The sequence below is a fragment of the Balaenoptera physalus genome (genome assembly GCF_965194825.1).
Source record: "Balaenoptera physalus genome assembly, chromosome: 15".
Lineage (NCBI taxonomy): Eukaryota > Metazoa > Chordata > Mammalia > Artiodactyla > Balaenopteridae > Balaenoptera > Balaenoptera physalus.
This window is the reverse complement of record NC_138894.1, coordinates 93,562,179-93,583,867: the sequence shown is the minus strand read 5'-3', so window position 1 is coordinate 93,583,867 and position 21,689 is coordinate 93,562,179. Positions and strand designations below refer to the sequence as shown.

General features: G+C 40.2%; 1 protein-coding gene across 9 annotated transcripts in view; it reads left to right on the top strand.

The window, feature by feature from the left end:
* The window catches only part of RNF144A (ring finger protein 144A), a 115,327-nt gene that overhangs the window by 16,442 nt on the left and 77,196 nt on the right, over positions 1 to 21,689 (top strand). For 6 of the 9 annotated variants that reach the window (XM_082427590.1, XM_082427592.1, XM_082427588.1 and 3 more), the window contains one exon: positions 7,814 to 7,958. The exons of 2 other annotated variants lie outside the window; for them this stretch is intronic. The gene's annotated coding sequence lies outside the window, so the exon portion shown is untranslated. Of the gene's footprint in view, positions 1 to 7,772; positions 7,959 to 21,689 lie in introns of all 9 variants that reach the window. One more of the 9 variants, XM_082427589.1, reaches the window with a different exon arrangement.

Here is a 21,689-nt window from a genome sequence, read left to right as displayed (position 1 = left end):
GCTGTGTTCTTCACAAGAGTTTCTTAGCTATTTTGCTCCTCCTTGGGTGAGACAGGGTGAGACAGGGTGAGACAGGACTGGAGTGGGGTCATTGCTGTTCTTCAGGTTAGGTGAGGGCTGCAGAATGGGCCTGTGTTATGTAGATCGTCCTGGGCATATTTCAATTGGTTACTCTTCCCCTCTCCAAGCTAGAAACAGGAGTGAATTTTCTTGGTTCTTCACTGTGAGAACCTGGTGGGATTCCTAGAGGTCCAACCCACCAAAGCATGGGGGCCTCCTCAAGACTGTGGCCCCTCGTAGTTTCTTTCTCACTCAGTCTAGTTCATACTCAACCTCTAGCAATTCATGAAAATTACCATGTAGGTGATCCTATCTGTTAGGGCCTAGAGGATTCTCCTTCTGGTGAACAGATCTTGGCTGTGACTCTGTGACCCCTCCAGATTTCAGGGGATTGGTTTGCCCTGTGCCCTCAGTTTTCTGACGGGTCCAAGAAGTTTCTGATTGTGGGTTTGTCCAGCCCTTTCGTGTGAGGATGGGAGTGACAGCTCTTTATGTGTCAGAGCTGAAACCTCAGGTCTCCACCCTCACAGTTTTCTGCCCACATGTGCTATTCTGCCTTACTCTCCTTTGTTCAATAACAAACCTTGTGAAGGCGTTGGCTGTGAGAGTGGAGAGGATATCAACGGAAACCGGGGCACTCAGAACTGCGGTGTGACGCTGGGGAACTTTGTGGGTCTGGGCCTTGACTTTTTAACCTATAAGTGAATGAAACCTCTGTTCCCTTCCAGCTTTGAATCTAACCTTCTCTTTCTTCTAAATTACTCATGATACTTTGCAGGATATTCTGCATAAGGTAGGTGTTCAAACTTTTCTTCAGTAGGCTGATAACTTTTTGCCCTTTGAAGTGGAACATAATTAGCTGAATAATCTTTTCATGGCTAATTTCATTGTTCTGTCGTTTATGGGAGATGATATAATGGATTTACATATATTAGGCATTTAAATATTTTTGAAAAACGGAGTGAATGACTTGAATGGAATTTTTCCAGGAAATATTTTATTTAAATTTTAGTTTTTAATAATGAAGTGCAAAAGAACCCAGACACAAAGGGTCACATATTGTATTATTCCTTTTTGTATGAAGTTCCCAGAATAGGTAAAACCATAGAGACAGAAAGCCAATTTCTGGTTGCCAGGGACCGGTTGGAGTGAGAGTGGAGATTAACTGCTTAGTAGGTAATGGGTTCTATTTTGGGGTGATGGGAATATCTTGGAACTTGATTGAGGTTCTGCTTGTACAATATTGTGAGTGCACTGAATGCACTGAACTGTTAACTTTAAAATGATTAATTCTATGTTATGTGAATTTGACCTCAATAAAAATTGTATATAGCACATTAAAAATTCAAAAGTCTAACAGTATAAAAACTTTTACAGTACAAAGCAATTCTTCCTTCTGCCCCAGGCCTTTAATCTTCTGAACCAGATGCACCTGCTATCAGTTTCTTATATACTTCCACACCAGTCCCTCTCACCTCCCTTTTTAAGTGGGAAATGCTGCATATTGCTTTTTTTCTACTTATTTTGGATTTTTCTTTATCAGCACATAAAGAACTACCTTTCTCCTTTTCAGAGCTACATAGTCAAAGGAGTTATTTTCTAAGTTCTTAAAGTTGGTGTGTGTTTTATCTCACCATTCTAAATAAACCATTCTTTCCTGTGGTAATGCCTCTACTATATAACAAGCTGCTTAATCTGTGCCTAATTCAGTATCCAGTTGGGTAAATCAATCTGCTCTTTGTGAGCAGGTTTAAACCTAAGAATTAGCTTCGTTTTTATGAGTCATTTCTTAGAATCAGGAAGGATGATGGTATTAGCCAAATGACTTTTATCACAACAAGAGAATTGAAAATCATTTAATTAATTGATAGTTAAGGAGCCAATGAATCTGTTCAATAGTTATAATTTGACAAATATCTCCATTGCTGAAGACCGTATTTTATTTTCCCCCAGAGAAGACAAATGTGAAATAACTAACTGCAGGATGACTCCAAAGGGATGGCTGTGGGGCCCTCTGTCCCCCAGTGTGTGATGCTATTAGTATACAATGCCCGTAGACAGAGATGGCTTTATACACGCTGGACAAGACCTCTATTCATCTCAGAGTCAAACAAATTGCACATATGAAAACCTCCACTTACTGTGGCCACAGAAACTGAACCGAGTAGAACTACACGCATTTTTGAATTAGGAACTTTCAAGCCCAGCAGCAACTAAAAGACAGTTCTTGATTTGGAAATTGAAAGATTGGGAAGAGGTGGAGGGACTGCCTTTGGATCTCTTTTGAGTACTTGTGTGTATGGAATTGTAGGTAAGTGGGAGGATCTCACTCTCTGAGCTGGAGTCTGTGCTGATAACCAGTTGGGTCTCAATGTCCACTCAGTGTAGAGACAGACAGGGAGAAGGAAGAGCCTCCACTAACTCTAATCCCTGTGCCCATGGCAGAGCCGGTTCCGCTCTAAGGATTTGCTTCAGGGAGCCCGGAATGCAAAGCAATGGGGCTTTTTGTGGGATTTTAATTCAGTTTGCAATATGAGATCCTGTGTGAAGCCAAAGAAAAATAACTACTTTCTCTCAATGTGTAGCATCTCATGGGTAATAGACTACATCAAAAATCTTTAGTGCTAAAAACTTAGAGTTATAAATGTAGAAAGTAAAAAAAAAAAAAAAGTTTAATTAGGAATAAAATGAAAAGTAAAATTCCCGTTAGTATAAAGTGATTACTGTTTTTTTCTACATTCTTCTAGAAAAATTTTGTGCATGTGAGTGTATAACTAAAACTTATGTTTGTGAATGGGATTATTATACACATGGTTATGTATTATGCCTTTGTATTTGCTGTTATGTCTTAGACATCTCTTCATGCCAATGCCTGCAGGTCCAGCTCCTTCTTCACTTATATGAAAGACACCATCTTATGTATTCAGCTTGGCCCTCTTGATGGACATTTAAGTCACTTTCCAGTTTTTATCTTGCAAAGAGTGCTGTGAAGCATTCTGTCATCTGCCCGTTCCCAAAGTGATACCTGGTTATTCCGACCCCCGACATCCAGCACCCACCCTGATCACTATCGTTCCTCATTGCAGCTAATCCTTTCGCTCCTGGTCTTCAGAAATACTTCATCCCCACAGGATCATCAGCCCTACTTTCTTTTCAGCGTTCACTGCCACCCTTATGTCTTCAATCCTCTTCTTTCTGAAATGTGGCCCTTTCTCCCACTTTCATAATCACCTGGCAAAACCCATTTTTGGGTAAGCCCATTTTCCAGGGCTCCGCCTGGTCCCCTGCCACCCTAGATCTGCACAGTGCTACCTCAGCAGGGCCCAGCAATCCTGCAGTATGTGTGTGTATATATATATATATATATATATATATATATATATATAGTATACGTATATATATATGTGGGTGTGCGTATATGTATTATGAAATTCTGAACGTTCTGAGTGGTTATCCCTAACCCCAGTTTTTTCTTTTGTTTTTGTTTTTTTTCGGCCGTGCCATGAGGCACAGCATGCGGGATCTTTGTTCCCCAAATAGGGATCGAACCTGTGTCCCCTGCAGTGGAAGCTCGGAGTCTTAATCACTGGACCGCCAGGAAATTCCCCCAGGTTTTTTCTTATAAGCCTGGTTATTTTAGTGATTCCAGCTGTTCTTTGTGTGGTGAATGAATTTAACAAGGAATAATCTTATGTATAACTCACTAATAGGACCCATTTATATATTGATGTACATACAATTGGTGAAATAATTTCTTTAATGCGTATTTTTGTACCAGGTTGGCTTTCTCAGGTTATTCCAAACAGTTGAGACCTTTGTTATTTGATGTAGCATCCCTGTTCCTATAAAAGGGTGAATTTATTAAATTTATATTGGAATGAAATTGAGATTCCAGAGGAGCACAGACTTAGGAAACAAGAAGCTTGGTCCTAGGCTGTGGTGTGTCATATTTGCTTCCAGTGACAAACGGTAATGTTTTTTATGTTTAATCACCCAGGAGAGTAATGTGTGGGCATAAAAGTTCCTATCAAGTCTGCTCTCCCTGAGAGCAGGATCATGCCAGATCCATTTTGGTATCATCCCTACCCAGCATCTCAGCAGATGGTAGGAGTGCAGAAAAGGGTTAATAACTGATAGATGTTTACTATAGGTGTTTCTGCTAAAACCCAGTACATAGATTCCCGGTTCTCTGCAGCACCAGCACTGAAAATAGCAAGGCTTGTGGGGACCTAGGATGGGGACTGACCGATCACAATCTGTGCAGCTTTGTAAGCAGAGCTCTGTGAAGGGCAGTGTTTCATACCTGGAGGATTGAGCCGAGGCTGGAGGTGGCCACCACTTCCACAAAACATGTGATTGAAGAACCACCGTGGGAAACGCTGCAGCGCTTTAATACTTTAACCCTTGCCTGTTTGGGGATCCCAGGCAATGCCAGTGTAAGGCAGCCCCCAGAGTGGGGCCCTGGAAGGTGGGCAGGGGTTTTCCGACCTGCTGGCAGCCTGAAAACACACAGGTTGACGGCGCAGCCTCCGGACAGAGAGCTCTGCGTGCAGCCTCTTTTCATGAACCTTTTTCTAATGCAGCTAAAACAGTCTTCTGTTGTCACTGCACCAGCTCACCAAGAGCTTTTCTTTCTTGCTGAAGATTATAGTTCTATTTACTGGCTCTTCGTACCTGGGAAAAATGGCAGAAACATGTAGTAAAGCAGACTTTTGTATTATCTTTTGTTTGAAGGGTTCCTATTGATTGCCAAGTACAGGCAGAGAAAAGATGTGCAAAACACCGGGTCACATTTTCTGAAGTTGGTACCTTGATGCTTCAGGGCAGAGGAGGAGCTTCCTGCAGATAGACAGGGTTGCTTTGTGCAGGGACCAGGTGATGGGCGGGGCTCGATCAGAGCCCTCAGCCTCCGCATCGAAGGCTGTAGACTTTGGGAGCTGGGCAGGAGCATTGCAGGAAAACTCACTTGCTCAGGCCCCACGTGGGCAAAGCTTGTCGTTTTAGTAAAAGCGCAGGGAGGAAGGGCTAGCTCCAGAGGAGATGTGGGTTTGTCCATTGGGATGTATCTCACGTCTACTCGGATGGAAACATCTGCTGCTCTCGGATGCCCTACTTTGAAGTGACTAGAAAGACAGAATTGATTTTGTTCTTTGCTTCCTGACCATAGACGCCTAAAAATAAGCCAAGTTCAGATGCTGGTGTTGCATTTCTGATGAGCAGGTGTTGTACTTGAGGAGAGAGAAACTTGGGAAATTCTGGAGTTATTATGCCCTTACATTTTTTCCAGTTGATATATTTCTTTTTTAATAATAGTTTCATTGAGATGTAATTCATAGAGTATAAAGTTCATCATTTTGAAGTATACAATTCAGGATATTCACAGAGTTGTACAAGCATCACCATCATCTAATTCTAGAACATTTTCAGTTCCCTCCCAAACCCCTGATCCAATAGCCGTAGCTCCTTACTCTGCCTTGCCTCAAACCCCTGGACACGATGAATCTACTTTCTGTCCCTCTGGATTTACCTGTTCTGAATATTCCATATACATGTTTTCTTGCAGTTTGTAGCCTTTTTGGTCTGAATTTTTTTTTTTTTTTTTTTTTACTTAGCATGATATATTCATAGTTCATCCTTAGTGTAGCATTTCAAATCCATTGTGTGGACATACCACATCTTGTTTTCACATTCACCAGTTGATGGGCATTGGGGCGGTTTCCACTTTTTGGCTATTTTGAATACTGCTGCTATGGACATCCACGTACAGGTTGTTTGCGGACGTTTGTTTTCCATCCTCTCGGGTGCATACCTAGATGTGGAGTTGCTGGGCCATACGTGACTCTGTGTTTAACCCTATGAGGAGCTGCCAAACTATTTCCCAAAGCAGCTGCACCACTTTAGTTTCCAGTAGCAATGTGTAAGTGTTCAGAATTCTCCACACCCACACCCATGCTTGTTATCTTCTGTCTTTGATTCTAGTCATCCTAGTGGGTGTGACGTGGTATCTCATTATGGTTTTGATTTGCATTTCCATAATTGAATAGTCATGTTGAACATTTTTAAATGTGCTTATTGGACATTTGGATATCTTTTTTGGAGAAGTGTCTATTCCGATCTTTTGCCCATTTTTTATTTGGGTTATTTGTCTTTTTATTGTTGATTTGAATGTGTTCTTTATATAATCCGGATACAAAGTCCTTATCAGATACGTGATTTGTATATGTTTTCTCCCTTTCTGTGGGTTGATTTAACTTTATTGATGGTGTTCTATAACACACAAAACTTTAAAATTTAGATGGAGTCCCAGTTTATCTAACTTTTCTTTTGTTGTTTGTGCTTTTGGTGACATATCTAAGAAACTAGTACATAATCTAAGGTCACAAGGATTTACTCCTATGCTTTCTTCTAAGAGTTTTATAATTTTTGCTCTTACATTTAGGTGTACAATCCATTTTGAGTTAATTTTTGTGAAAGGTGTGAGGTCTGTGTAGAGATTCATTTTCTGAATGTCAGTATCATTTGTTGAAAAGCCTATCATTTACCCTCTGGGTTGTCATGGCACTCTTGGCAAAAATCAGTTAGCCATAAATGTATGGATTTATTTCTGGACTGTCAATTCTAAGCCATTGCTCTCTATGTCTTTCCTTATGCCAGTATCATAACTCTCTTGATTACAATAGCGTTTTTTTGGGGGGGGGCATCCAAAAGTGTGAATTCTCCAACTTTGCTTTTCTTTTTCAAGGTTCTTTTGGCTATGTGAGATGTCTTGGATTTCTGTATGCATTTTAAAAACTGCTTGTCAATTTCTGCAAAAAAGAATGCTGAGAATTTAATAGAGATTGCATTGAATCTGAAGACCAATTTGGGGAGTATTGCTGTCTTAACAATATTGTCTTCCAACCCATGAGCACAGGATGTCTTTTCTGTTTACTTAGTTTTTAACTTCTTGTAATGATATATTGGTAGTTTTCAACGTACAAATCTTGCATATCTTGTTAAATTTATTCATAAGTATTTTATTCTTTTTGATTCTGTTTTGGTGCTCTTCTAACAGCGTATGTTATGTATCCATTGTACCAATTTCTGCCTTTTGATTGGAGCGTTTAGACCATTTAGTGTAACTACTGATAAGATAGAATTTATGTCTGCCATTTTGCTTTTTTTCCTTATGGATCTTATGTCTTTTGTGTTCCTTTATTCCTCCATTTTGCCTTCTTTTGTGTTAGTTTCTAGCATACCATTTTAATTCTGTTGTTCATGTTTTATACATTTTTCAGTTATTCTGTTAGTGGTTGCCCTGGGGATTACAGTTAACCTAATCTTGCCTTATGTTTAAACTTTTCTATGGCCCTAAACCTCTCCCTGTAGGAGTCCCATTGGGGCAAACCTGAATGGCTGTGATTGGAAAAGGAGGGGACAGAAATGGAGACCCAGGGACACACTGTTATCTGAGAATTGCCTGTGTTGGTAGATTTATCTGTTAACTTCTTTGTGGAATTTGATTACCTATACCGTAAACCTTAGTTTCTTCTCCGGTGATACTTTCCAAATGTTGATCAGATTAGATTTCTAGTAGTTATATCACTAGCTTTCCCTCTTGGGCTGGGGATTTGAAAGGCTGACGCTGGGTTCTAAATCAGCACAATGATCTTTGCTGCCCCCTGCCACCCCCCAACCTGCTCTCTAAGCTCCTGTGCCCTCCTGCTCCCCAGGTGTTCACCCTGCTGAGTCTGATACACTCCCCATCCCCCAGGTCTGCAGGAACCCCAGTGCCAGAGATCTTCTCCCACTACTCCAGATGGGCAGCCTGACATGAGAGGGAGGGCCAGCTGAGCACATCAGGACACCAGGATTTGGCCAGAAGACCGTTCCTCTCCTCCCATCAGGACTTTTCAGAGGTAACTTTGAAATTGGAAAATGAAAGCTTGAAAACCTGCATTTATGTCTTCTTGGTGGAATCTCAGGCCATTGTTGGGAAAGACCCCAACCTGGGTGGGTTCTCCTGTACCTCTTAACCACACCAAATAAGCAGTTGCCTAGTTTGCTTCCCCTGAATGAATCTTGAGGATGGTCTTCAACATATTATGTTAAGCGGTTATAGTAATTAGTATTTTACAAAGATTACCACACGGGTCCTCATTTTCTGCTTTTAACAAACTCATGAGGCTGTTATTGCTAGTCTGGTTTTGTAGACCAGGAAGCAGGTTAAGAAGATCAAAGTGATGCCCCTAGGGTCTCAGTGATTCATTAAGTCGTCCAGAACATATGGATTGAGCAACCGTATTGTGCCAGGTGCTGTTCTAACCCAGGACCCACGGTGAGCACAACAGACGCAAACTTCTCTCGTGGAGGTTCCAGGTTGGGGGCGGCGTGTGAGTGGAGGGTGGGGACAGACACCAAGAGACTGACCACCATGTGAAGAAGTAAATTTTATGTCTCATTCCCAGGCATTAAGTGTTGTGGAGAAAATAAAAAGCTACCAAGTTTAGAAGGGTGGAGTTTTAAATGGAGTGCTCCGGGAGGTCTCATAGAAAAGTCGACATTTGAACATGGATTTAAGGAACTGTGGGAATTAGCCATTTAACCGACTGGGACAAGAGACTTGGAGCTAGAAGAAAAGGTGGGTGTGAAGGCCCAGAGTCCAGTCTGTGCATCGCAGCACGTTGGGGGAACACCGAGAGGCAGGGGAGCCAGCAGAAGCGGTGAGTCGGGCGGCGGGGGGCAGAGAGTGGTCAGGAGGTAACAGAAACTTGACCATGTTTAGCATCGTGGGCTATTGGGGGGAATTCTAGGCTTTACGATGGGAAATCAGTGCAGTGTTTTAGGCAGAGGAGGGACGGGATCCATTCTGATAGGCTCATTCTGGTATCAGTGTTGAAGGATGGGGGGGTAGACCAGGAGACCACTTAGAGGTCATTAAAGAAATCCAATGTAGTAATTCAGACAAGAGATAATTCGGTGGCCTGCTCCACTGGTAGCCGTGGAAGTAGGGAAACGTGGTCACATTCTAGATATATTTTGAAGAAAGAGCCTTTAAGATGTCCTGGCAGAATGGGTGTGGGGCTTGAGAAGAAGGGAAAGTCCATCATGATGGCAGAGATTTTAGGTTGTGCAGCTAGAGGGAGTTGTCGCCACCTGAGATGGGGAAGTCTGCAGGTGGGGAGGGTTTGGTGCCAAAAGAGTTTAGAAGTTCAGTTTTGAACAGGTTGAGTTTGAGATTATAAGACCCCCCCAAATGGAGATGCTGAGTGGACAGGTATTTCCAGATCTGATAGTTGAAGATGGTGATCTGAGCTGGAGGTACAACGGGGGTCTTTGGCCTGCAGTTGGTATTTAAAGGAATAAGGTCAGTGAGATCCTAGTGACAGAGGAGTTCTCAGGAGTGGGCCCTGGAACATTCCAGCTTTAGGAGGAGCAAGGGAAGAGAGACACCAAGAGGCAGCCCCCGGAGAGGGAGGGGAAATCCAAGGGTGAGGCATCTCGGAAGCCACGTGAAATCACTTCAGAAGGAGGGAATGGTGAGCTGTGCCCAGCGTGTGGATGGGCCAGATGAGACGGAGACTGGAATTGACTCTTGGATCAGTGCCACGCAGGTCATTGGTGCCTTCGGTAAAAACAGCAAAATGTCATGTGGGTCTGGTGACTATGGCAACCGAGGGAAAGATGGAGGGAGAACCCTGAGACCGAGATTGTTGATGGCAGTTTGGAGAAGGTTTGCTGCAAAGGGGAGCCGAAAATGGGGTGGTACCTGGTGGGGTAAGTCAGGCCAAGAGAATTCGTTTTTAGTTGGAAGCATTAGCGTGATTTATACATGGATGGGAATGATTCAGTAGAGAGTAAAAAGTTGATAATATAGGACAGAGGGTTGCTGGAAGCATGTCTTGCGTGGGTGAGGGAGGTGCGTTCGTTCGTGTACAGGTGGAGTTGTTTGCTTCAGGAAGAGCACAGATAGTTACTGGTGGGGGACGGACCACATGACAGACACATGGGTGCCAAGGTGGCGCTCAGAAGAGGAGTTTTCTTCGGATGGCTTCTGTTTTCTTTGTGAAATAGGAAGTCAAGTCCCCAGCTGAGAGTGCCGTGGTGCAGGAGGGCTTGTAAGTTTGGGGAGGAAGGGAAGGAGGTGCGGAGTGATCACCTGTTAGTCGTTAAGAGTCCACCTGGAGCTCTTGGCCACAAGTTGAAAGACCCCATCGGTGAGATTGTGTGTTTTTCTAGACAGTTCAGCTGGGGAGTTGAGGGCACACACACAGTAGCTCAAGAATTGAATTATGGAGATCTGTGAGTCTGTTTCTGTTTTGTACAAAAGTTCATTTGTATCAATTTTTAATTAGATTTCACATATACATGATATCATATATTTGTCTTTCTCTGTCTGACTCACTTCACTTAGTATGATAATGTCTAGGTCCATACACACTACTGTATATAAAATAGATAACTAACAAGGACCTACTGTATAGTACGGGGAACTCCACTCAGTATTCTGTAATAACCTATATAGGAAAAGAATCTGAAAAAGAATGACGGATACATATATAAATATAACTGATTCATTTTGCTGTCCGCCTGAAACTAGCACAAATTTGTAAATCAACTGTACTCCAGTAAAATTAAAAAAAAAAAAAAAGAATTGAATTATCATTTGGCTGAGCAGAGAGGGACAAATTGAAAGGGGTGGCCCCAGCAATGGCATCTGCAGGAGAGAGATGGCCCAGGTCACCTGGAGATTACCACGGTGACTTGAGGACAGAGGACATCGGTCGTGAGGAGGAGGTTGGGCTGGGCGATGGGGGGATTGGAAGTGCAGGAGAAGGGCCAGAGCTGTCTGGCCGGGGACACTGGAGAGAGCGGCTGGGGAGACAAGAGGTGGTGGGCTGACCGTGTGCCTGAACCTGGGGATTTGGGGTGCTTTCGGGAACCTAAATTCCAACGTTCCTTCCCCCGAGCCTCAGGTTCTCATCACCCCGCTTTGCCTTTTCACTGCCTGCCCTTTATATTTTAAATTTTTGGGGCCACACCTCTAGGCTTGTGGGATCTTAGTTCTTAGACCAGGGATTGAACTCGTAGTGAGAGTGTGGAGTCCTAGCCACTAGGCCACCAAGGAACTCCCTCACTGCCTGCCCTGTAAAAGGGCCTGCTCGAGAGCTCTTGTTGAATCCCGAACCAGATACCAATATTACCAATGTTCCTCTGGTAATACTGGGAATATATTGCTAATTTCTTACCAACACATTTCTTTGCTGAGGCAGAGGGAGGCCTGCAGCCGTATCATCAGTGCAGTAAAGACACAGGAAATGTGACAGCTGACATTTGAAGCCGCCCTTCCCCTTCTTCACAGGCCTTGGACACTAAGAGGATTTTTCTTTTTCTTTTTTTTTTTTTTTAACCTCGACTTTAACGTTTTAGGGTTATTGCATCCCTCTCTGCAGTACATTTGCTGGTCCAGAGATAGAGTTCCCTCAGGTATGAGGGAAACATGAAAGCACCCTGGAAAAAATGCACTGCAAGGCCAAGTGGAATTGTGCATTCTTTCCTGAATCTGCCCACTCCCACCTCCCAGGACGTTCTGTTTGGGAATCTGTCTCCAGCAAATTCCAAGAGCTGAAATGGCTTCGTAGTTACAAAAGATTCATGTTGAAGAAGCCAAAATACCAGAAAATGGCATTCCAGCACAAGCAAAGATATTTTTAAATGTTTAGGATTTATAAAGAGAAACACCCTCCGAAGGATATAAACCACCCCCAATTCACACTTCTGTCATTGACGTAGCTATATCTAAAAGATAGTTTTCTTTTTTCTTTTTCTTTTTTCCCCAAGTGGAGAATGTCATTGGTAAGAAAATAAATCTTCTGTTAAAAAACTTTAACTGAGCCTTGGCCTTGACTCAGCCTTGGGAATGGCCGGCATTTGGAGAGCTGCAGCTGGGACAGCGGGGCTCAACGCTGCTCTTGGCTGGTGAAGCTTTAAGGCAAAGGTCGTTTAAAACTCTAACTAGAATCGAAAATATCAATACCCTGCTTTACTTCTCATGGTTTTGGAGTGGCTGAGGTGGTTACACGAGCAATATTTTTAGAAATAGAAACACTTAGAGATGCTGTTCTGAGATGCCATGGTGGAAGGTCCTGTTAAAATAAATCTTAACGACCACATTTCCCACATTTGTCTCAATTGCAGTTTCTTTGAATTTTTTTTTGTTCTTTTTTTTGTTTTGTTTTGAGAGCTATATGTGCTATCCTCTAAGCCGTGCTGTCAAGTCAGTATTTCTTGGGTAAGTCTCCGTGAGCGTTCTCAGTGTTTCCACATCCCAAAGTCCAGAGGCAGCGAGAACCACTGGTCAAGGAGAAGCAAGTGCCTGTTCCCTAGGACAGTGTGGATTTCTCTAGACAGCCAAGCATCAGACACCTAATGAACATCTATTATGTGCAAGGTCATGTGCTTGGGCCAAGAGGGATGGAAGAGTAGACACGGGGTGGGTTTCTGCTGTTATGTTTTCCTTTGACTACTGTTAACAAGCAGACGTGGAACGCCAATTCCCAAAACTTGAGCGCAGGACAGAGCAGAAGTGAAGCTGTGAGAAGTGGGCGCTGAGCACTAGATCCCTTCACGGCTGAGACATGTCTGAGTGGAGAGGAGAGAGGGACAGAGATGAGAAGGCGGTACGGAAGGCCACTCGGGCTGGACCCTGCAGGTTTGGAGTTAGACTCTTTCCTGTGGCTGGTCGGGAACCATTATGATTTGCTAAGGGTAGTGATAGGACTTTTTTTAAAAGTGATTTGGACAGATTCATTGGACACTCTTGTGCTCCTAATACAAAGAAAAGATGGAAAGCAGGGAAAACAGTCAAAAGGAAAAGTTTGATCATGTGGCTTAACAAAATTAATGGAATATTTTCCCCCCGATTTAAAAAATACAGTACGTTTTTGATTATTCCCCAAAGCCTAAGAACAGAGCTTCACAAACACATGCAAGCACTTTTACCAGAGAAATATCATCCTTCTATCATACTTATGATTTTAGCTACATTTAGCATTGCTTGATTAATATCAGTGAGGAAACCTTTAGTATCTAGTCATTATCATGTATTGAAAACTGTGTAGCATAATTGAATTATCTCAATCTCATTTTAATCCTGAATTTACTTATTTTAATGGCTGACTTTATGAGTGTATGCCATAATTTATCTATCATCTATATATAAACACACTTATTTGAATTTAAAAACAAGGTAAAATCTCTCTGATAGAAAGGAATTCTCATTGGCTCATTGGTTTGACAATGAAAACTGTCTTCATCTCTTAAGTTATTGGAAGGAGCTAAATATGCAAATACTATGGACAAACATATAGTTGAAACATGGTTATAATAAAATCATGTATTAAGGTATTTTCTATGGAGAGGTGCATTGAAATGAATGTATTTTTTCTCAAATTTTTTTCTGAGTGTATTTGTTTAAACAAGGGGCCTCTATAGTCAGCATGTTGTACATTAGATCCTCAGATCTTATTCATCTTGTAACTGAAAGTTTACACTCGTTTACCAACCTCTGCCTATTTCCCACACCCTCCTGCACCTGGCAACCACCTTTCTACTCTTTGCTGTTTCTCTGAGTTTTACTTTCTTTCCTTTTTTTTAGATTCCACATGTAAGTGATACCGTGTGGTCTTTTTCTCTGTCTGGCTTATTTCCAGACAGAGAAATAGCCTCCAGGTTCATCCATGTTGTTGCAAATGGCAGGGTTTCTTCTTTTTTTGAGGCCGAATAATAATAATAATAATTATATATATATATATATATATATATATACATATATATATATATACACACACACACACACACACACACACACATATACACACATATCACGTTTTCTTTATCCATTCATCTGCCAACAGACCCTTAAGTTTTTCCATACCTTGGCTGCTGTGAATAGAGCTGCAGTGAACATGGGGGTGCAGATATCTCTTTGAGTTCAAGATTTTGTTTCCTTCGACATATACCCAGTAGTGGGATTGCTAGATCACATGGTAGTTATATTTATAATAATTTGAGGAACCTCCATACTGTTTTCCATAGTGGCTGTACCAGTTTACATCTCCATTATGTGTCCAAGGGTACCCTCTTCTCCACATCCTTGCCAGCATTTGTTAACTCTTGTCTTTTTGATAATAGACATCCTAACAGGTGTGAGGTGACATCTCCTTGTGGTTTGATTTGTGTTTCCCTGATGAATGGTGACGTTGAGCATCTTTTCATGTACCTGTTGGCCATTTGTACATCTCCTTTGGAGAAATATCTATTTAAGTTCCTTGCCTGTTTTAAAATTGGATTATTTGTACTTTTACTATTTTTTTTTTAATAAATTTATTTATTTATTTTTGGCTGTGTTAGGTCTTTGTTGCTGTGTGTGGGCTTTCTCTAGTTGCGGCGAGCGGAGGCTACTCTTGATTGTGGTGCGCGGGCTTCTCATTGCGGTGGTTTCTGTTGCTGTGGAGCACGGGCTCTAGGCGCGTGGGCTTCAGTAGTTGTGGCGCATGGGCTCAGTAGTTGTGGCTCGCAGGCTCTAGAGCGCAGGCTCAGTAGTTGTGGCGCATGGGCTTAGTTGCTCCGTGGCATGTGGGATCTTCCCGGACCAGGGCTCGAACCCGTGTCCCCAGCATTGGCAGGTGGATTCTTAACCACTGCGCCACCAAGGAAGCTCTGTACTTTTACTATTGAGTTGTATGTGTTCTTTCTATATTTTGGACATTACCCCTTATCAAACATAAGATTTACAAATATTTTTTCCCATTCTGTAGGTAGCCTTTTCATTTTGTTGATGGTTTCCTTTGCTGTGCAGAAGCTTTTTAGTTTGATGTTTACTTTTTTTGTTTACATTGCTTTTGTTGCGTTTGCTTTTGGTTTCAAATAAAAAAAAAATCATTGTCAAGGCTTTTGTTAAGGAGCTTACTGCCTAGGTTTTCTTCTAGGAGATTTATGGTGTAAGATAGGGGTCCAGTTTCAGTCTTTTGCACGTGACTATCCAGTTTTTCCAACACCATTTATTGAAGAGATTATTCTTTCCCCATTGTATATTCTTGGTGCCTTTGTTGAAAATTAATTGATCCTATACATATGGGTTTATTCCTGGGATTTTTATTATGTTTCATTGATCTTTGTGTCTGTTTTACCCAACACCATACTGTTTTGATTACCATAGCTGCATCATATAGTTTGAAATTGGGAAGTGTTCAGCTTTGTTCTTCTTTCTCAGGATTGCTTCAGCTATTCATGCATATTAAAAAAAAAATGATATACTAGAAATTACATTTTTTGAACTGTTGCTACTTTATTTTAAAAAGGCAATATTTCCAATATGCCAGAAGTTACGTATTCTGCAAGTATTTAGAATTCTTCTATAATTTTTAATGGCGACTGAGGAATGTGCTAAAGGCCTGTGTACTTGTAAAAGGTTATTTTTGGCTATAACCCAGCCCCTCTCCAGTGAAACCAGAAAATCTCTGCTTTGGGCCACACAGAGCAAATTCAAGGCTTTGTGGTGTGGTGGGAAGTGATGGACACAGGGGTCAGAAGACAGGTCTAGGCCCAGCTTCGCCACTAACTTGCCCAGTGCAGCTTGGGAAAGTCACTGACGTCTCAGAGCCTGGATTTTTTCTTAGCAAAACGGGAATGACAGCAATGCTTCCCTACCTACCCGGAAGTCCCTTGTGAGGATCAGATATGAGTGAAGGATGGGGACGTTTCTCATGATGTGTAAACAACTGTCAGCTATTATTTACTGGTTAGGAACCAAATGCAAGTGAAATGACCACCTGCAGCCTCCTCTGGGATCTGAGGGAAGGGGCGGTGAAGGTGGTGTGCGTGCAGGTGGGGCCGGACCTTGGAACCACAGAAGATGCAAACAAGATGACAGGAAGCACATTGCTCACAGCTGTGAGGAGGGCTAGGCGTTCCCACAGTCATGCACGTTTTGTTCTCTGAGGAGGGATATTCTGATTACTAGGGAGGGCTGCAGGAATTTGGAGGATCTGGCTAAGGGATGTCTTACAGCACAGGAGGGAGAAGCCACAACCCTAGAGAGTTTGATTTACTCTCTGGCTTCTGAAGCCACTGTCCAAATGTCTAGGGAGAGATGAGGTAACTAGTGATGGCTGCTAATAGCTGTCGTTGGTATATCGCTTTGGAGTTCATACAGGAACCTCCATGTGCACTGTGTACTGTTATTAGCTTACACAGCTCTCCTGTGATTATAGCTATTGTTCTTCCTACTGTCCAGTTGAGAAAACTAAGACTGAGAGTGACTTGTTCGAGATGATGCAACTGGAAATTGGTGGTGGAGCCCAACAAAGCCAGGACACCCAACTTCCAGATCTCACTTGACCTTTCTGCCTGATAAAGAAGGTTTTGTATGGACTCTCAGCCCCCAGGAAAGCAGGGAAGATTAGGAAGTCTTGGAGAACATCTTGGTTCAGAAAGTTCAGAAAGGAAGTTACTTAAGTTTTTTTTTTTTTTTTTTTTTTTTTTTTGCTGGATATGGTTAACTTTACAAGAAACTTGCAAACTGTTTTCTACATTGGCTGTAACATTTGGCAGTCCCATGAACAATGTATTAGAATGTCACTTCCTCTGCATCCATGCCAACAGGAAGTTATTTAGGTTTGCAAGACATCTTGAGTGCCAGTAGTAACTATGGGAGGGGCCATATATATTGAAATGTGATGAATTATTTGCAGAGTTTAGGAACATCCTTGTGAAGTCCATTAGTGGGCGGGGTTGGTGTGGTGAGGGAAGAAGCCAGTTGGGCTCTGGGGCATCCATCCCTAGAAGTGTTAGGAAGTGTAGGCTGTATAAGATGACCACAAGGTACTTTGTAATTTTGTTCTGGATTCTCTCTGCTCAGTTCAAGTTCAACACTGTGGTGCAAGCTGAAGTGAACACCAGAGAGTGTAATCTTATCACTAATATCCCCCAGAAAGAAAATCAAATGAACTATGGGGTTTTGAAACATCAGAATGAAGATCATACTGTGATTTCTCCACTGTGTGAGTGAGTGAACTGAATGTGAGGATTAACAAGAAGCAGGATGTTTTGTGTATAAATTGCTCCAAGATGGGGAAAAAATCATATTTCATAATCTTTGAAGAGGGGGCTAGCCAGGAGAAAACAATTCATAGTCCTTTCTTCCCCCGTGTTTTGGGAATCAGAAAGCTTCCAATAGAATAGAGAAGAAATTACAAGTACAGAATCTGAGGAAGGTTCTTATTCTTTTATAGGACAGGACCCAAAGGGTGTCCTCTTTATTGAAAGGATCATGAAATGTGTAGACCTTAAGAGCTGGTATTGGAGTTGAATCTGGACTTCTTGCGCCCAGAGCTGCCTCCCTGGCCAGGGAGATGGAGGCGTGGGATTGGGTGGTGGTGTGGGCATGGTCCAGGACATCCGTTCAGAGAGCTGGCCACCAGCTCAGCCCGGACATCCTTGTTTTCTTTAATTTCATCGATGATGAATCAACAATGAGCTTTCTGAATCCAATGAGCTATCGTTGCTCATAACCACCAAATTCGAGTTCCTAAAGCTTACCAGTTAAGCTGGTTACTTAATTTTTTAAATACGTATATGCATGTAGTAAAATTATTAAAATACAGAGAGGTTATTAAATACAAATGTAAATGCTTCATCTCTTTGTCCTCCCCAGAGGAAACCACTATTGATTTTTAATTTTTCTTTTTTTTTTTTTAGTTTCCCCATCTAGAAAATTTACTACCCATGAAAAGTTACCCATTTTAAATCTGAACCAGATCAGACAACACCATTCTAAGCAGAGCTTTTAAAGAAATGTGTTAAGTCGGATCCGGTACATATAACACTTTATGTATGTGAGTTATGAAGCATAATTAATGAATATCCATGAACCTGTCTCTTAAAGAAAAACATCATTAACACTGTGACATTGATGTGGACATTTTCCTCTATCTGACTGCTCTTTCCCCCACACTATCATTTAATCTTCCCTTGCTATTTTTGGTAGTCTGTATTCCTAAAAGTATATATAATGTTACTCATTAAAAATTGTGTCATGCTGTTGTTCAGTGTTTTGTTTCTAAGATTTAACCACCTTGTTCCATGAGGCTATATTTATTCATCTCACTTACATAATATCTGATAAGGTTGACATCCATGCTTCCTCCTGTCAGTGGGTGTTTGAGTTATTTTCAGGCTTTTACTGTCACAAAATACTCTGCTATTTATATTCTTGCACATATCTCTGCTATACGTACACCATTTTTTTTCCTTTGGTTATATACCTAGGAGGAGAGTTTGGGCCTGAAGAAAGGCTAATTCATGACCAGCTTTACAAGAAAATGTCCTGGTGATTTCCATAGTGATTATACCACCAATGCACATTGCCATCAGCAGTGAATAAAAGTTTCCTTTAAGATTCATGCCTGCCTTATCCCAACACTTGGTGTTATTGGACTTCTTAATTTTTGACAAATTAATAGTAAAGTGAACTTAATGTACCAATAATATTGAGCTTCTTTTTACATATTTAATTATCATCTGTTTCATCTATTGTAAAAGGACTGTTCATCACCTTGGTCTAGTTTCCCAATGGGTTGTATAATTTTTTTCATTGATTTGAAAGCATTCTTTATATATTCTGAAGATTCATACTGTTAAAAATATTACCTTCTAGTTTGTGCCATATATTTTCACAAGGTGCTTTTTGATGAACAGAAGTTCTTGATTTTAATGTATTTAATGTATACAACCTTGGCCATTTATAGTTAGAGCCTTTCATTTAAGATATTCTTCTGTATCCCAAGGTTATAAGTTACTCCCTTATTTTCTTTTATCAGTTTTACAATTATTTGGAATTAATTTTTGTGTGTGATAGAGGAATCCAGGATTATTTTTATCCATAAAGAATAATAATTCGCCTAGTACCACTTATTGAATAATCCTTTTTTTCTATTGATCTGGGATATACAGCCTGTAATATATTGAGTTTCCCTAAGTGCATGGGTTTGTTTTTCTGTGTTATCTCTATTTGTATGTTGGTTAATTTGCCCACCTCTGTATCAGTGCTGCCTGCTCTTAATTACTGTAGCTCTCTACGAAGTCTTGATATTTGGTCCTTTCATCTTTTCCCTCTTATTGGGTGATGTTTGGCTGTACGTGGACTTTTGCTCTTCTATAGAGATTTTAGAGTTAGTTTATGAAACAGCAATAGCAACAATAAAAACAGCAACAAAACCTGTGGGGAATTTGCTTGGATTGCATTCAATCTATAGATCAATTGAGAAAAAATTGACTTTTTTTGATATTGAGTTCTCCTATCTATGAACATTGTGTCAGTATCCATATATTTGACTTCACAAATGTTTTTTGGGAAAGCTTTGTACTTTTCTGTAGATAGGTCTTACTCATTTGCTGTATGCTTCTAGGTACATGTGACATGTTTGTTTCCAGCCACCTCAGTTTTGGGGTGCCTTCAGAGATGGCGTCTTTGCTGGAGGATAAAAGTGTAATTGATATCTATACATTGATCTTGCCTCCAGCCTCTTAACTAAACCTTTAGTATTTCTAATATTTTGCCTATGGATCCTCCTATATGTAAAAAGCCATTTGTGAATAATTAAAGTATGGTTTATTCCTTTCAATTCTCACATTTTCTTTTTCCTGTTTTCCTTGTTTGAGTTAGGACCTCCAGTACAATAATGAATTGGAGCAATAGAAGATAGCCCTTCATTGTTCCTAATCTTTATAAGGAGTGTTCTAATTTGATTAAGAATGTTGTTTGCTATCACTTTTTTTCCAAATACCCTTTATTAGGTTAAGGAAGTTCCCTTATGTTTCTGTTTTACAGAGTTTTGTTTTCTGCTTTTATTCGTAAGTGTATGCTGAGTTTTATCAAAGGCTGCTCTGCATCTATTAGGATGACCGTATGATTTTCACTGTTTTCCTGTTACTATTTTATCTTACACGTATGGCCCATTCTCATGGTAAACTCTCTTCTATGCCTAGGATAAATCTAGCTTGTTCGACTTTATTTTTTTCCCCCTAAATACATGCCTTATGCACATCTGGATTCTATTTGCTCTTATTTTGTTTTAAATTTTTGTTTCTTTACTCATGAGTAAGTTTGGCCTCTATTTTTCCTTTCTTTAACTGCTTTTTGTCTGATTTAGAGAGAGGATTTTTTTTTTCTATTTTTCTATTTCTTGCAAGATTTTCTGTATGATTAGAATTATCTCCTCTTGAAATTTTGGTAGTACTCAGCTAAAAACAAGAACTCGTGCTTTCTTTGTTACAAGATTTTTATCTATTTAATTTTTTTGAGGCTTTTAAAATGATCTGAATCCCTATTTCTTTTTAAACTGAATTTCTTTCAGTTTTCTTAAATTATATTTTTCTAGGAGTATATTCCTAGTTACCTGTTTTTCAAATTAAAATTAGCATAAAATTATTCATTTAGTTTAAAATCCCTGCTATCCATATTTTTCATTACAAATATGTTAATTGGGCCATATCTCTTTTTTCTTCCTTGACCAATCTGCCAGACAGTGTATGTTTTATTATTATTTTCAAAGAAAAACACTTTTGACTCTGTTGACTCTATTTTAACTTTGTGTTTTATTTATTTTTGTTTACCTGTTAATAGGTCTTTTCTTCTACTTGCTTTGTGTTTATTCTGCAGTTGCTTTTCTAACTTCTTAAACCATAGACAGCTCAATAACTTTTAGACTTCTTTTTAAATATAAGCATTTAAGATTATAAATTTCTTAGTACTGCTTTAATGGCATCTCATAGGTTTTGTTAAACAATATTCTCAGTATGTTTAGTTCTACATGTTTTTAAAGTTCAATATTTTCTTCTAAACCCATGAGTTTATTGATAAGTCGTCTGTGATTTTCAAGCATGGAGAATCTTTTCATTATTGATGTCTGTCTTAATTGCACTGATGTCAAAATACATGATCCATATGATACCAGCTACTAGAAATTCGCTGGTCATTGTTTATGTCCCTGTGTAAGGTCAGTTTTTGTAAATGTTCTGTGTATTTTTGAGAAGATTGTGGATTTTCAGTTTGTTGATTATGAGAGTTCCTATGTCTATTAAATTTAGATCGTTAATAGTGCTTTTCATATCACCTCTATTTTTCCTAATTTTCTATATTTGCTATTAAACAATGTATTGTGATTTCCCCACTGTGGTGGTATATTTGCCGTTTTATTCAGAAACTATTTTATTTTTGCTTTTTATATTTTGAAGCTATTTGATATATACAAACTTAGAATTACTATAGCTACATAATGAATTGGGTATTTTATTGTTATATAATTGCTTTCTTTTACTCGAGCTATATCTTTTGCTTTAAGTCTTCTTTTGTCCGATAGCTTTCTTTGGCTTGCATTTTTCTGGACCACCTTTCTCCATCCTTTGACTTCCAATCTTTCCAGTTTCCTATGGTTTTATGTGTATCTCTGTTTCTAAATTTCAATTTTATCATTTATTTCTTTTGGCTATTGAGTTTAATCAGTTTATTTCTTATATGATTTAATAGGGTTGGTTATTTTCCTACTAAATTATTTTTATACTATTTTCTTTGTTGCTTTTTTTTTTAA